Here is a 17,079-nt window from a genome sequence, read left to right on the forward strand (position 1 = left end):
GCAGCGCTTTCCATGACTGCGTCTTGGCCTCCTAGGTTTAGAGTTTTTGGTTTTATGAGGACAGGAGCGTCGACTTCTAGGCGGCGGTTGCGGCTACTTAGGCTGCCATTGAAATCTAGGCTGTTGGGCCTTAGGTTTTGCTATTGTGGATTGTGATTCATGAAATCTGGGAGGTGGCAGCCGCGCACAACCCCCGTCCTTGGATTTGGTTAGGGATATTTCTATCGGTGGCATTGCGGACAGTGATGAGGTCGCGCAACCCTTGTTGATAGATATGACAATGCAAATGTTGCCTGTTGCGAGGTGGATGCCCTGCGACTCATAATCAACATTCTAGTGAGTCTGCTTTTTGAAAGTTCGCCCCAACAGTGACTCCATGCCTGCGTTTTTAGCATTTGGAAACACGTAAAAAATCATTGGGACAGTCTCAAACTCGATAGAAACGGCGGCTCTACACTTGTCGAGAAGTGCATAGGAATGGGCCCCATATGGGCTTAATTTCGCATTAGTGGGTTGAAGTGGTGGTCTGCCAAGTTGAGTCCAATGATCGTGAGTTAAGACATTGAAGTCTGCTCCCTCGTCGATTAAAGCATTGAAAGCACATGTTTGTTTTGCAGTGACTGTCATATGGAGGTATGCGGGCTCTACGACTTCCTCATCCTCATCATCAATCTCAGTGATTGTAGCCACTCGTATCTTGACAGGCAGTTCTAACATCGGGGGATCGTGCAAAGGATGGGTGAGAGGGTAGTACTTCTTGACACGACTGCCATTGAAGAAGCCTATGGCCTCACCGTCTAAGGTCTTGAGCTCGACATTGCCTGTGCGGCTGATCACATGAACTTTGAAAGGTCCAAGACCTCTAAATTTCATTTTTTGCTTATGCGCCTTAACTGAGTAGAGGAGCAGTAAGTCACCCTGTTCAAAGTCGCGCTGCTTGACATGCTTGTCAAACCAATTATTGCATCAGGCCTTCTCAAATATAAGTGCATGGGTGGCTAGAAGGCGAGTCTCTAAGAGGCGTTCGAGTTCGACCAGGCATTGCGTCCATGCCTCCTTCCCTTCCCATCGTTCTTTAAGTGCTATTCTCAAGCTAGGAACGAAGAATTCTAATGGTAGAACCGCTTCAGTTCCATAGGTCAGCCTGAAGGGGGTTTAACCGACAGCCGTTTTATAAGCTGTGCGGTAAGCCCACAAAGCTCCCATTAGCTTGTTTTCCCAATCGCTGCATGAGGCTGAGACCACCTTGGTTAGGATATTAACAAGAATCTTATTCGTGGATTCTGCCTGATTGTCTGCCTGAGGGTAGTATGGCGAGGATTTGCGATGGATGATGAGAAAGGTGGACAGGAGATGCGCTATCACTTCATTGATGAAGTGCGTGCCTTGGTCACTGACCAGTTCAATGGGGCAGCTGAATTGCGAGGTCACTTTCTCCCATAAGAACTTGGCAGTCGTCCTAGCGTCGTTTTTTTGTGTCGCTCTTGCCTCTGCCCATTTCGTGAGGTAGTCCGTGGCCACAATGATGTACTTGGCCTGTGAATACTGTGCCGCAGGACTGATGGGTCCTATGAAGTCAATTTTCCATTTTTCGAAGGGTTGTCGTGCAATAACTAGGGTCAAATCCATCTGATCCTTGCGAATCGGAACTTTTGTCCGTTGGCAAACTCATCACAATACTTGATGAATCGTGCTGCATCGCGGAAAAGCATGGGCCACCATAGTTGAGATTGCAACACCTTTCGTGTTGTCGTATCTCTGCTAAAGTGCCCTCCAGCAATGCCGTTGTGTGCCTCTGAGAGTACATCGTCCATCTCATGTTTGCATACGCATCTGCACAGTAATCCATCTTGCCCCAGCCTATAGATTTGGCCTGTGATTAGCTGATAGGGCTGGATCTTAAGGATTAATCGCCTAAGTCGGGCTTTTTCTATCGATCGATCAGGCAGTCTGTGTTCAAGTACTTGGACTATGTCATCCGCCTAATATGGCGTTAAATCAGCCTTGAATAAATCTCTCTCACTGGACAAGTTAAATAGATGGGCGTCAGGTAATTCGTCTCAACAATGCCTTGTCCAGCGGCTTCTCCCGTGGGAATGCGTGACATATGGTCAGCCATGCAGTGTTGTTTTCCTTTTCGTACAACCACGGAGAAGTCGAATTCCAAGAGCAGAAGGAGCCACCGAGCTATGCATCCTGTAGTGCAAGGTTTGTTTACTAGACAGAGCAGGGCTTGATGGTCCACAAAAAAGGTAAAAGGTGTGGCCAATAGATAGTGCTGGAATTTCTTCACAACAAACACCATGGCTAATCCTTCTCTCTCTGTCGTCGAATAATTCATTTCTATCTCAGTGAGTTTTCTGCTAGCAAAGCTCACTCGATAGTCTAAGTTGTGTTCGCCAGGTTGGCACAACATTTCCCCCACGACAAACTTAGAAAGCATCGATATGCACGTGGAAAGTAATGGTCCAATCTAGGGCTCGTAGAATTGATGCTGTGATTAGAGCCTTTTTCAACTCTTCATATGCTCGCTGGCATGCCTCGACCCATTCGAAGATGATCAGTAGCTTGTACAAAGGTCTAGCGATCAATGCATAGTTCAATACAAACCGTCGATACTACCCCGTATGGCCTAGGAAGCATTGAACTCCCTTGTAGTTAATTGGGGGTGGAAGGTCAACAATAACCCTGACTTTCGAGAAGTCAGTGGCAATGTGGTTCTTCGACACCACGTGCCCTAAGATGCATCCATGCTTTACCCAAAACTGGCACTTTAAGGGGTTCAAGGAGAGACGATATAAGTGACACCACTCAAAGACTGCACAGAGTTTGTCTAAGTGTTCGATCTAGGTCGAGTGGACACAGAGGTCATCGATAAAGACTTCCAACTCCTTGCGAAGCATGTCTTTAAAGATGGTGCACATGAGGCGTTGGAAGGTGGCAGGGGCATTAGTCAACCCGAAGGGCATGACTATGTAAGCAAAGATGCCCCACTCAGTGGAGAAGGCAGTCTTGTGCCTGTCCGCAGGATGCAATTGCACCTGGTTGTACCATGAGAAGCCATCCAGAAAGATGTAGGCTTCCTTGCCTGCCACTCTCTCAAGCATGTGCTCGGTGTAGGGCAATGGATAGTTGTCCCTCTTAGTAGCAGCGTTCACCTCCTTGTAATTGACGCACACTCGGATTTTTCCATTCTTCTTCATCACGATGACTATGGGCGATACCCAGTCTGTGTGTTCAATTTTGTAAATGAATCCCGCTCTCATCAGCTTATCAGTCTCCTCTTTGACAGCATGAGCGTGTTTTGGATTCATAGGGTATGGTCACTGCTTGACCGGCGTTGCATTTGGCATCATGGGTATGTTGTGAGTCATGACACTCGGATCTACCCTCTTAAGCTCTTCTAAGGACCAGGCAAGCATGTATATGTACTCTCGCAAGAGAGCGACAAGACTCGTTTCTTCTTCCTCAATCAAGTCATCGGCAATGAAGACTGGTCGGGGTGTTTCCCCTTCTTGGGCTAGGTTCACCTCCTTGACCTTGGCTGGTCCCTCGATCAGTTCGCTTGTTTGCCCTTGATGCTTGGCACCTAACAGAACTACTACCCTATCCCCTTTTTTGAATTTCGTAAATCGTTTAGGGAGGTCCTGCGGTTTTCGTTGTTCTTCCGTTCGTGTATCCCTGGGTCATTTTGCCTTTTTCTGCCTTAATCGTCTGCGCCTCAGGTGGACGGGTAGGTCCCCCTTGGTGCGTCTGGCCATGGGCGGCCTAGGGATTTCTAGATCACTATCCAAAATAACCTCCGACTCAGAGTTGAACTCCCTGTCCTCGCTAGAAGAGGTGGTCTCCCCTGGTGGGCGCAATTCAGATGGCGACTCTGTCCTAAGCACTGATGTCATTCCTGGCTGGGCTAGGCCTGCTTGCTCAAGGTCTATGGCTCTTATGTGTTCCAACCAAGCACGATCACATTCCATGCGCATGACTTCTCACTCTATCCTAAAGATACTCTTTTTCTGCAGCTTGGAGTCTGCTCGTATTTGCTCTATTTCTTGTCCTTCAGTGTCGTATTCCATGGTATCTACCTCACCCTCACTTTCGTCACTGAAGGATTGGCAGTCTTCACATTCATCGTTAGAATCCTCTTCTTAAAACTGCTTGTCGTCTCCTAGGGCTTGGTATATCTCTTGTCATTGGTTAGGAACTAGGGCCCAGTTATACATGAGGTTTAAGTCATGCGCTCTGGTCCATTGCCACTTGGATTCATCTAAGAGATCCTGGAGTGGTTTGAAGTTTGCAACTGGATTGCCAACTAGCTTGTCCGTTAAGTATTCCAGTATCTCCTAGAGTTCCCTTTTGTTGGTTGGGACTTGGAAGTTGACAGGCTTAGGTTTCCTATGAAGGGTTCCTGCCATCATGCAGACTGGTACGGAGGGTGTGTCATTAGACTTGCCAATTGTTTTGATGGCTTGTTCATACGCCTCATGATCTGAGAATAGCAGGTCGATTGTAGCAAGGACATGCATCCAATCCCGCTCGTCCTCTGGGCATGGGATATAATTGGTCAAGGGCCCATAGGACTTCTTGACCTAGGTGTTACCCTTGAGCATAGCAAAGATGGCATCTAAGTCGACTGGTGAGGTCTTCCAAGTGTCCATCTCTATTCTCACGACATCCATTCTATTGCCAAGGAAGATCAAGCCGTTACCCCAATCTTCAATGACTCTAGTGTTGCGTAGCCAGGGTCAGCCTAATAGGATATCGTAGTCCACTCCCTTCATGACTATAAAGTCCATAGAGAATTGGACACATGCGATCTTCACTGGCCAATTCTTAAGCACCCTGAATGGCTTGACTCTCATCCCGTTCGCTAATATGACATTAAACCTAGCAGTTTCAACAGGCGGGTTTCCCCAAGTCTGAAGCACCTCATGGCTAAGCACACTAACCCTAGCTCCTGTGTCCATGATTCCCTTTCGCGTTGTATTGCCTAGGGCTAGAACCGGTAAGACCGCATGCATCTCAGAACCTTCCCAGAAGGCATTGACGTGTAAGGATCTAGGCATAGAGTGCAGCGTCAAACTCGGTATTTGCGTCTCTACATCATGGTCATGAGGGTCTGCCATGACCTGCTCTCGTGACCCTTCAACCCACTGCTTAAGATCTTGCCATAGGGTGGGATGCTGCCTAAGCAGATCTCCCAGGCTAAGTGTTACAGGGGTAGTCACCAACGTGGTCAGGAGATCATTGGGTGCTCGTCTTTCTCCTAACCTGGATTGTCCTGGCTAATGGCCATGACTGATTTGCGGCCCTATAGCATCAAGGCTTGGCCTTAGCGGCATTGCTTGTGGTGTAATTGCTTCTCCCGACCTTGGTTGAGGAGGTGACATTGACATGCTTATGCTGGAGAGATCATCGATCTCATCCTCTATGATGGGCTCAGCGTCTTTAGATGCTCTTGAGCCTCCTTTACCCATTCCTTCACTTTTTCTATGGCCTCTAACTGTCGCTTCGGATGCGGGTTTTCCACTACCTTAGCACTTCCCTTTTTGGCCATCTTAGGGGCTGAAGTCTCTGCCTCTGCGTCACAGACCTTCTTTCCAGCACGCAGAGTTATAGCACTCTCCGTTTTTAGTGCAATTTTAGCTTCTGACCTCTTCTTCTTCCGCCTGCGACTTTTCTTCCCTATCAAAGCTGCGTCAAGGTTGCTAGGTCCTGGCAGTGATATGCCGGCCTGCTTTGTCTGGGTACGGGTCATGAGCCGCAATGGGATAGGTGTAGCCTCCCCATCGAGATTCTCGACACCAAACAGCCCCAATGGGACAGATAGTAGATTGGCTGAGCTAGAAGATGGCTTTCGCTTTGGGCAATCGACGAAGAGATGAGTGATTCCGCACTCAGCACACCTTTGGTCAGCCTTGTCTCTGTTTTGTTGCTCCCTTTCAGGGCAGCGTGATGAGACATGATCTGGGTGACCACAAGTCCAACAGGTGATTCGATCCTGCGTCTCCCCTCCTAGGCCTCTATCTCATCCTCTTCCTAACGCCATCATCGGCAAGGGGTGATAATCCATGAGGACAACGTTGCCCTCATCGTCATGTGAGATGTAAGGGCATATGTAAGTTTCTTGCTCATTTGGTTCTTCCACATAGTGGACTGGAGCATCGCCGGTGGATGGGTCACGTAAGGACCAGGTGGTCTGGGTATGCCAGTAGGGTTTATGTCCATCCTAGGAACAACTGGCTTAATGTCGTTAGGTGTAGAAAGGGAAAATGGGGCTCCCCTTCCAAAGAATGGCTGCGGCCTGCTCGCTAGGTAAGGCTGGCCGCCATAGGGTTGTGAGTACGGAAGTCTTCTTGGTAATCTACAATGGGCGATGTCATGACCAAACCTATCGCAGTTAGCACAAGGTCTTGACCTAGGGTCTTGACACTCGGCTGGCAAGTGGTTTTCGCCACAGTACATGCATTGGATGTATGGGAGCTTTGGTCGTCTCAACATGTCTTGCAACTTGGCTCACTCCATCTTTACATCAGCCAAGTCTTGGTTCGTCTCGGTGGCCTTCCCCTTATCTTGGGATGATGGGACTGGATCGCTCTCACTAGAGGCTGATGCTCTCTCTGAGCTTTGCGAGTTGGTCTCTTCTAGCTTCGAGCTCCTGGATCTCCGCTCTTTTAGCTGATCATCGACTTTGATGGCTTCCTCTAATACTCTAGCTAGCGCGTCTCACTGCAAGCTCGAATTGCCTGCCAAAGCCTTATATAACTCCTCGTCTCGAATTCCGCTAATGAATACAGTCGAAACTGCTCTTTCAATCGGTCGCTCGCCCATAGGGATTCTCTTGAAGAGACTCCTCACGTGGGTTACGTAGTCGCGAATGTCCTCCTTCTCTTTCTGCTTGACGTCCATCAAGAATACTAGTAGATTATCGGAGTATCTAGGCTCGAAAAATCTCTTAATGAAGAGATCCTTGAGGCCATTGAAGTTGGCTCATTCTGTGGCATCTAGGCTTGTATACCAAGTCCTTCCCTTGTCACCTAAGCAAAGTCCAAATGCTTGAGAGCGTTGAGTCAGGTCGTTAAGGCCGTTGGCTTCGCAGACTTGCTCGAACTGCTCTACAAAGCTGTATGGATCAGAGTCCCAAATGTTTCTTCGCCACTTTGCTTGTGCTTCATATCTCTCTCCACTTTCCTGGGCACCTCCATCATCTTGTCCTCCCAATAGTCTATAGGCTCCCATTGCCACCTTGTGGGGTATCTAATGCTCTCCTTCGACTATCACTTCCCCAGCCTTTCCGAGAGCTTTATCACTTCCTCCACTACCCTTGGAGGTAACACATTTTCTCTAAGGCCATATGGCTTTCCCTTTCTTCTTTGTACAGGCCTTTTAGATTTTCTTTACCCTATCTTTCCTTCAGAGCCTCTTTCAGAGCTATCTTATCCCTAGTATATACAATATTTTGTGTGTTGCCTCTATGTGTGCGGGGTTGGGGTTTTGTGTTGAGACATATCCTCTGTGGCATGAATGGCATGGCATGCCGCCATGCCTCGATACTAGGCTCTCTCATCCCACTTTGTTATTATACAAGAGCTCTTTGGAATTCCTTTGTGTTTGTGGTGTGGTCATACCACTGCTAATACACCAAATCCCATCAGAACTCTGCAGTTAAGCGCACTTGGGCCAGAACAGTACTGGGATGGGTGACCTTTTGGGAAGTCCTAGTGCTGCACCCTTTTTCATGCTTGTTTTGAGACCATGGCATGGCAATCCCCTCGGATCACGTCTTGACTCTCCACGCTGACATCGTGGTAGGGAACCCAATCTCTTTTGTAAGCAGCAAAGCAATCAACTCTTGAAAATCAAGCATAGATTCTCCTCTTATAGAAATAGGGGTGTTAAGAGACTTTTATGCATGTCCAAGTGTATTTAAAGTAACAAATATTGAATCATCATTATCAACTCGTACATTTATTAAAGCAATATTATCATTTGCAACCTATTTTATTTCCACCACATAATCACTAATACTTCTATTTCAATGCCATGAACCATGCAATCTTTGCTTTAGTTGTATATTCTTGGCCTCCATACAAGTGCCATATATTTTCTCAATCATCACCTAAGCACCTTTGCATGTAGTAGTCTTTTTAATATGCAAATATCATTGAGATGCATATAGATGTCCAATGCAAGACCTTCTTGGTTTTACGTTTACAATCCTTTTAATATACCTTCTTTTGTTCTTCCATGGGTAGAATCAATATATTTGAGATGCATATAGATATCCAATTCAAGGTCTTTTTATTTTTACATTTTCAATTCTTTTATGCCTTCTTTTGTTCTTCCATGTGTGCAAAATCAATATCTTGGAGATGCATATAGATATCCAATGCAAGTCCTTATTTTTATGTTTCCAATCCTTGTATGCCTTCTTTTGTTCTTCCATGGGCTCATTAGGATGTTTGGGTAATGCATCTTTACTTGTAATAATGTTCCATAGACCTCTCCCCACCATTAAAAAATTCTCCATATAGTAGGACCATACACTATAGTTGTTCTTAGTCAATTTTTCACCCACAATTTGAGTAATTTGTGCAAATTTTGGCATTATGATAGCTATAGTTTCAAAAAAACCAAAAGTATATAATATACCAAATCACTATCTAAGCATGTGAACAAGTCCAAGCATCAACTGCTCAAAACTAAGACAAAAAAGCATTCAAAAAACCCAAGAAAATGCACATAAATTGAGTTGCATTGCTATGGCTATCATACATGTGTCCAATTATTGTCACATGTATCCATACATTATGCTCACGTTTCAAACATTAGTTGCCTAGCAAGAACCAATGAAAACATGGCTCAAACAGTACCTCTATGACCCAAAAAACATCAATTTATATGTCTAAATTTGACCAATTTTCCTTCTATTTTTCTATAGTTTTTTATGCTAATAAGTTCCAAGACAAGCTCAATCCATAGTAATTTTATTGCATTTTTTAAAAAAAAAATTCCCTTTCAATTGGCACCCAAAAATGGCATAGAAACCAGCCTTTAAACCACAAAACAACTAGTTTCAATCTTTACAGTGTGAACAAACAATTTGTGAACCAATTTGCAAAATAACTAGTTCCAATAATCTATAGTGTGAACACAAAATAATGAACCAGTTTGCAAAATAACAGGTTCAAGCTTCTCCCAATGTTAACTGAAGATTGCCACAATAACCAATTCTTCAAGTTACAATGTGAACTGAGTTTAATTTGGAGGGGCTTAGTATAGAATTCGATTAAATTAAACTTTACTTTGAAAATTTATACCAAAGGAGTCAACTTGGCATCCATCTATGAACATTGTCGAACAAATTGGGTCTCCTACATGTTGCACCAACAACAAATCTAAGTAAAATGTCTTCTTGTCCTTTAAAATGTGATTCGAGCTCTCTCACTAAGTCATAGATTAATCTTCTCTGTCTTGGTGATCTTAATCCCCTTGCTTCCATGGACATGCAACCCCTGTGCTTCTTCTCGTAAGCAGCCCCCCTACTCAAGCAAGCCCCGAGCTTAAGTAGCCCCCTACCTTTCGGAAATCAATACATAGACAAATCCAAACCCAAAACCAATCAAGACCTTGATGTCGTATATCCATTTGCAACCTTTCGTAGCTTCCAAACAACATTCAAAGTAAGGACAAATGCCAAAATCTCAGCTCCAATGGCTCTACAATTCTATGTACATGTTTTGGGTGGATTAGATGAGGATTTGTAGCTGATTTAATGGCAAACAACAAGCTTTCAATTTGATGTAGACCTCAATTTGTTAGGCTCTTTGATCCAATCTTTTGATCTAACACTCTTATTCTAATACACCAATTGAAAAGAATTGAAATGGATGTGCAATGTAAAGGAGAATGGCACAAGATATGGAGGCTCAAACAATCTTCTTCTTTTTCTTCTTCATTCTTCCATTTTCAAAAGTGAGTACACACAAAGTATCTCCCAAAATCAATAGATAGATTTTGACCTTTTAAGTCACTTCACACACAACTTCTACTTTATTTATGCATACGTAGGATATAGACTTAGTTTATGTCTTATTTCTCAACAAAGAAGAGCTTTAAGATGAAGGACATGGGGCATGTCTCTCACATACTTGGTATGTATATTACACACAATTTCTCAAAGGGACTCCTCTACTTTTCACAAAAAGAGTATATTCATAAAGTACTTGAGCATACCATATGCAAGGTGGTAGGCCGATTGATACCCCTTTACCTTCTCATGTGAAGGTTAGTTAGGCTGATTATCCCTAGTTAGATTATGAGAGGGCCGAGATGGCCAAGTCCTTGTATGCATCAGTAGTGGACAATTTGGTGTATACCATGATAGCCATTAGACTTGACATAGCATTTGCACTAAGAGTTGTAGCTTGTTATATGGTGACACTTGGCAAGTGACATTGGGATGTCATAAAGGGTATCATGGGATACCTTAACGGCATTGCAAACTTATGCCTTTGCTATCACAACCATGATAGTGGAGTTATAGGTTACACAAACTCTCATTATGAAGGACATGCAAATAATAGGAACTCCACCTCTAGCTATGTCTTCTCCTTTGCAAGAGGTATTATTTCTTAGATGTCTAGGGTGTAGAAATGCATTGCCTTGCTATACTTCTGAGGTTGAGTATATTGTAACCACTGAGGCTTGTAAGGAGGCCTTATGTTAGGTCACTTGGTTTTGGACCTTGGTATCGCATATATGACTCCTACATTACATTCAAATTCTCTAAGTGCCATCTAGTTAGCATGTAATCCAGTCTTTCATGTGAAGACCAAGTCTAGGTGAAGGATCATCTTGAGTGGAAGTGATGCTAGTTCACCTTGAGCAGAATAGATTCAGTCAATGAGCTTATGTATAGCCAATGGTGTTTGCCTTGATCAAGGTTATGGACTCCCTTGATCAAGGTAATAGGTAGTGGAGATGAAGGTCACTCAAGGTAATGCTACCTTAAGTGGAGGTGATAAATAGTATACATTCAAGATGATGACTACCTTAAGTGGAATGCTTCAATCAAGGTGAAGGATCACCTGAGTGGTTTACAAAATCAGTAGAAATAATGACCACCTTGATCAATGTGATAAGTTTTAATCAATATGAAGACCATCTTGAGTAGTCCTATGTCAATCAAGGTGATGGATCAATTCAAGTGCAATGTGTAGTATTCATACAATTAATGTGGTGTAGTGGAGGTGATTAGCCACAATTAAGTTGAAGAGACATTCAAAGTTAAGGATTGGTCAAGATGATAATCAAAAGAAGCCAAGGTGATCTATTCAATTCCAAAAAATCAATTGTCAAGGTGATGAAGTGTACTGGTTGAGGTGATGGTGAGAGAATGCTAGTTTAAGTGCTTAAATAATCCTTGGCTAATCCATTCCACAACACACTACTAGTGCTTGCTACTTAGGTGTAGTAGAGGTAGTTTGCACATACAATAGCCCTCAAAAGAGACACTTTGGCAAGAAAATTCTGTAGTTGAGGTGATTAAGCATGCAATTGAGGTTATCATGAAGTGCATTCCGATGATGTGTAGATGCTTAGCAATGCTTTCGAATGTACTCAACTAAGTAGAAATCACACTATACTATATGAAGGCATAATGCAAAGCCAATTTTCTACCACTATTGAATTTAATAAGTATTTTTTACTCTTGTTTTGGCCATGCCTTGTCCATTACTGCATGCAGATAGTTTGAATGAGCCCTTTGATGTGATACAAACCTATGTGCCTTTTGTATTTGATCTGCTTATGCAATTGGTCCAAAATATGATTGTTTCCTATTATGTTCATGATTGCATATCCATTTCTTAAATAATATATTTTGTTTTGTGCTCATATTTGTGTTCTCTAATGGCATATTCTCTTTGTGATAGTCTTGTGATGGTTCTTTCTACTAAGTACATTGTTTAGGGTTTACATGCCATGTTTGTCATTCGAGTGTTTGTTGCATTCCTTGAGTAGTGGGTAGCACGGCCAAAATCAAGTATCATAAAAGCTCAAAAAGAGAGGTCAATATTAGATACATGCTTCCGCTCTATGCTCTTCAAGCAAGATATCACTTAAGGTGCATCAATTCGTATAAGCAAGTAACGTGTTGGATGTATTCATGAAACCAAGCTTATATAAGATTGCAAAATGAAGCCTTTTATGATTTTTTATGGTTTTCTTGAAGAGAATGGAAAGACAAGAAATCCTATTCTAAGCTTCCTATACTCCATGTCGATTCCGCTAGTTCCTTTTTTACTTTTCCTTAGCCATGTGTGCTTTGGAAGAAGTATCTGTTAGAAGAGTAAGAAACTCAATCCTTTGGAAAGCCCAACTTTGTAATCATCATATGTGTTTCAAAGTAGCCATGCTTTCTTTGAGCAAAGAGCAAAAACCTAATATGTTTGAGCAATTATTTCCTCCTATTCCTCCACACAGTCTCGGAGGATCCACCTATAAGAAATCATCTATACTAAGAAATACCCTTTCTTTACATGCTATAAGGCCTTAAAATGACCCCTTTTACTTTACTAAACTTATGGTCTAGGATTTCTTTCAAATTGTAGTTTAAAAACCCCTTGTAAATATAAACCTATAAATATAAATTTTATTAAATATAATACCCTTTCTTTTGAACTCACATGGTATCTTACATGTTCTATAAGGTGGATTCCTCGAATACACTGTGAGAGTATATGAGCTTCTACACAAGGAAAGAATTTGTCCTTGGTCCTAACATTTGAACAATAAATGTTGACCTATTACAAATGATGGGATGTTGGATGGACTTTGATTTTGTCAAGATCTTCCTTCAAGTATGGAATATAGCTACTCTTACATAATTGACATGCACTCCAGCTCCAAGCTACTAAGTCTCCCTCTATTTGTCCCAAGAAAGAAGAAGACAAAGAGAACTCAAAGGCTATACTTGCCTCACTAATATTCACTCTTCTTCCTTGTAATCATACTTCAAATGAGATCTTGATAGCTACATGATCCAAACACACTCCTCTTGCATACTCTCTCAATCCACTACTGCTACTCTACACCTCTCCATCCTGCTATGGAGAAGAAGAAGAGCAATAGAGGTAAAAAAGATCTTTCTTGTTGGTCCCTGATTCACTCACTCTCATTTACTCTCTCAAACAAGTATGGAGACTCCAAGAACACCATGGGATATGTAAAGAGGAGAAGAAGTAGAGGAGTAAATTCATGGAAGAGTTCCTCACTCACACACACACATACGATGACTCTCTCTCTCTCTCTCTCTCTCTCTCTCTCTCTCTCTCTCTCTCTCTCTCTCTCTCTCTCTCTCTCTCTCTCTCTCTCTCTCTCTCTCTCTCTCTCTCTCTCTCTCTCTCTCTCTCTCTCTCTCTCTCTGTGTGTGTGTGTGTGTGTGTGTGTGTGTGTGTGTGTGTAGGAATAGCTATGGTAAAAGCAAGAAGGTGGAAGAGAAAGATTGAGCTCTAAAACTACATACACAAGAATGAGACTCTCTATTCATTTCATACATTATATATATATATTTATATAGTTTCTTATATTCCTATGGTCTCTTGGATGGGTAGCCGAAACCCTTGGCCTCTTTTTCAGGTCTTCGATGACCTATTCTTTACATGCATGTAGCCCTTTTGGCAAATGAACTTTCTTATAGATCTTATTTAATTCTTCTACATCTTATATGTGCACAATTAATAGAAAATAAAAACATAAAATGTGACTCCGTCAAATATCACAATTTTTACAAAAATGATCATGACTCTAGCTTTGTAGTAGCATACATATATCACTAGGATTACATGAGATCTAGGCATTTGAATTAAATTATTTGTAGCCTAAGGACTTTTAGTGTATATGCTATATCTTTACGATTTCTCAAAAAATCTACAATGTTAATCTCTAATACTCATTTTATGTGAAATTTGACTTGGTTCCTTCACCTTGTCTACTAGCTAGTAATCTTCAACTCCTTTAATAATTGGCCTTACTTTGATCAATCTTTGACTTTTGACTTTTATAACAAATTATCGCCATTCTAAATCCTTCTCAATTTGGGGTTAATAGTGGCCATCCTGATCCAATATGAGACATGGCTAGAGTGGTTATGATCATGATGATGGACTAACAATTTGGCTTAGGAATGTCAATGATTGTCATATAAATACCAAGTTGATGTAGGCAACAAGTGACACAAGATGTGCATGAACATTGAATAGCTAATTGATATGAGCTTTGTGGTGGCTAAGCCTCTCACCATCCTACTTCTTCTAGCATCATCTTATCATAAGCATTTTCTTTAGCTCCCAGGTCAAACTTGATCCTTGCTCAAAGTCCTCATTATCTTCTCTTGCTAGAATTATCTACTTACTAGAAATGTATGACTTTCTATCCGGGATGCTTAATGCAACCTAGTTGTAGGGACCCAATGGCTGTTCAACTATATATGTCACCCAATTGTCTACAAGCAATGATGGCATATTAAATAGCCCCACAAAATGTGATAATAGGATGTCTATTCAACCATCTGCTATATCAAATAGTCTACACCTCTTTCTCCCAAACTATCATAGGTCCACATGCACATGTACACATCTTCATTATGTTTAGAGTATGTTTACTACATTTTTTTATAAAGCTCTATGTGTGTGTGTGTGTGTGTTTTTTTTTTCCATAGGATTTTTTTCTTGAAGTTCCAATGTTTTGCTTTGAAAAGTTTTCTTATTTCTACCATCAAAAAAATGTATCACAATATTCTCTTTCTCACTACATTGTATAATGATACAAATCCCTCAACTCTAGTGTTGATCTATGACTTTTTCCTTGCTTGTAGCAATGGTTAATGTGGTTTCTAAGTTGCGTGATGTACCAATGATGGAAACTTCGGGTGTAGTCACATTCCATGCAAGTAAGGTGAATTGTTAGAATTGATGGTGATGATGATGATATGACAAAGAGAGGGAGAGGAAGAGGGAGCACACAGAAGATATACTTGCCTTTTCAAAGATACCTTAAACATGTAAATAAGCAAAAAACATGTGTCTATTTGTAGGCTCTCATTCACTCACATGATGTTTATATCTAAAAAAAGTGTCCACCCCAATGTTATAGGCTTTACCGTACTATGGACTAACTATTCCCAAAGGATGATTGAACTAGTGATTGCTTATCTCAATCAATTCGACATATGCCAAGATATGACGTGCAATTTAGTCTCTTGCTTCTTAATTAACTAGAAGTTCCACTTAAATAACTTGGCTTGATGAAGATTTAAGGCATTGGCTCACAAGCTCCAAGTTTTTAAGCACATTTAGAGATAGATCGTTTTGCGTGTTTGGCAAGGGGTTTACCATTGAGATCACAATTGAGTTGGTGCAAGGAACCGTTGGGATCGCATTCCACCATTCTTTGGTGAAGTTCACAACTCCTTGCCTTTTTGACAAAGGGTGCACGGGATGTGAATTACGTTCTTACACACAGTGCAAGTCAATGAGGCAAAATCTACGTATATATCCTTTGAGCCACGTGGTAGATTAGATAGTAGTGAAAACTTGAAAAATGTGGACAAAATGTGGACGATGGAGGAAGTCGAATGGTTGAAAATTGAACGTGCTAGATAGCTGTAAAAGGCTCCGCAGAATGTTAGAAAGTTCAATGATTTCATGTTCTTTCTTTCTTGCGAGGTCCCAGCGTGGAGCTTTCTGCGCAGTCGAAGTTCAACTCCGATAGTGGAAGCTCACCCTTGGATGTTCCTCCTGGCTTGCACTCGAAATTTTTTAACCGCACATCAATCATGAGTCTTTCCTCTTTTCCAGTAGTAAAGAAACGTGCTGGCCTCAGCAGTGACTGAACGAATTTCCCAATCGACTGGTGCGAATCCTGACCAAGGCAGGCGCCAATTGACCTGATTTTAAGTAATTCTATATGGGAGCTTCTCTTCCACATGTTATGTATATATCTGCAAGTACATGCATTGCCATGATGTGAGTGTGATTGTTACAAGTGAATAGGACTCGCCTCTCTTTTGGTTCGTCCTGCTCTGTGACGCCCTTGAGCTCAAATTCCCGTACTAGAGGGCATTTGCTTCCCGGAACCTGCCGATGTGGGTTTTTAAAAACCCAAAGAACCCGAAGTGGGTTCACATTCCTCCTCCCAAAATCGCTTCCTTTCCTGAATCTGGTCAGCTCTGCTTTTTTTGAGCCTGAGTGAGCTCTGATTTTTTTATAGCAGGGTCGGTTTGGTCTGCAGCGTTTTCACCTACCATAAGTTCTTTGGAGGCTTTAACTGCGAAGTGGGTTGTGGCGCTTTGGACGCGCTTTGCAAGGTTGCGAGTGGGTTCAAATAGTTTCCATGTCCAAGGCTTGGAATTAATCGGTCCCAGTTTTGGGTTTACTCTCGGATACCAAATATACAGTTGTAGACTCTATTTTGAGCCGGAGTTGGGTTTACTGAGCGATCTCCAGCAGTCTGCAAAATCGCTGTGTCAAAGTGGGTTGTGTGATTGGGAAGGGGTCTTGCGAGATTACAAGTGGGTTTAGTCTAAACACTCGCAATTGATCACTCTCCATTTTGGGTTCAGGACTCTCAGGTCGAAGGATCTCACTGAGTTGGGTTCCCCTGCTGCACATTATCATCATCACCACCACCATCATCTTCTTCATCTTCTTCTAGTTCTTCCTTCCTTCCTCTTCTACATCATCAGGATCATCGGGTTCTCTTCTTATCTCAATCATCATCTTTTCCTGAATTTTACTGTCTAACTGATAAAATTTGCTGAAAAACGCATTATCACCATCATTATATCATCATCATCATCATCTTCTTCTTCGCTTCTCCATCACCTTTTGCTGGAATCTCCTCAGCCATTGAGAGAAGTTGCTTTCACTATCGCCACCACAACCGTAACCATTATTTTATCATCATCAGATTCTGCTTCTTCTTTCTTCAATCGTACTGAAAACCTGCTGTATCAATATACTTGAGAGGCATTTTGAAGCATGGCAATGAAGAAGGGTGAGCAGGTGATTAAGAAGCGCA

At 42.3% G+C, this 17,079-nt stretch overlaps 1 pseudogene; it reads left to right on the plus strand.

Moving 5' to 3' along the window:
• Positions 1-7,611: 7,611 nt before the first annotated feature.
• LOC148035684 (5S ribosomal RNA) lies at positions 7,612-7,730 on the plus strand (annotated as a pseudogene).
• Positions 7,731-17,079: the final 9,349 nt, after the last annotated feature.

This window comes from Lygodium microphyllum, chromosome 5 (assembly GCF_053477565.2).
Source record: "Lygodium microphyllum isolate KBCC chromosome 5, Lygodium_microphyllum_v1.1.10, whole genome shotgun sequence".
Classification (NCBI taxonomy): domain Eukaryota; kingdom Viridiplantae; phylum Streptophyta; class Polypodiopsida; order Schizaeales; family Lygodiaceae; genus Lygodium; species Lygodium microphyllum.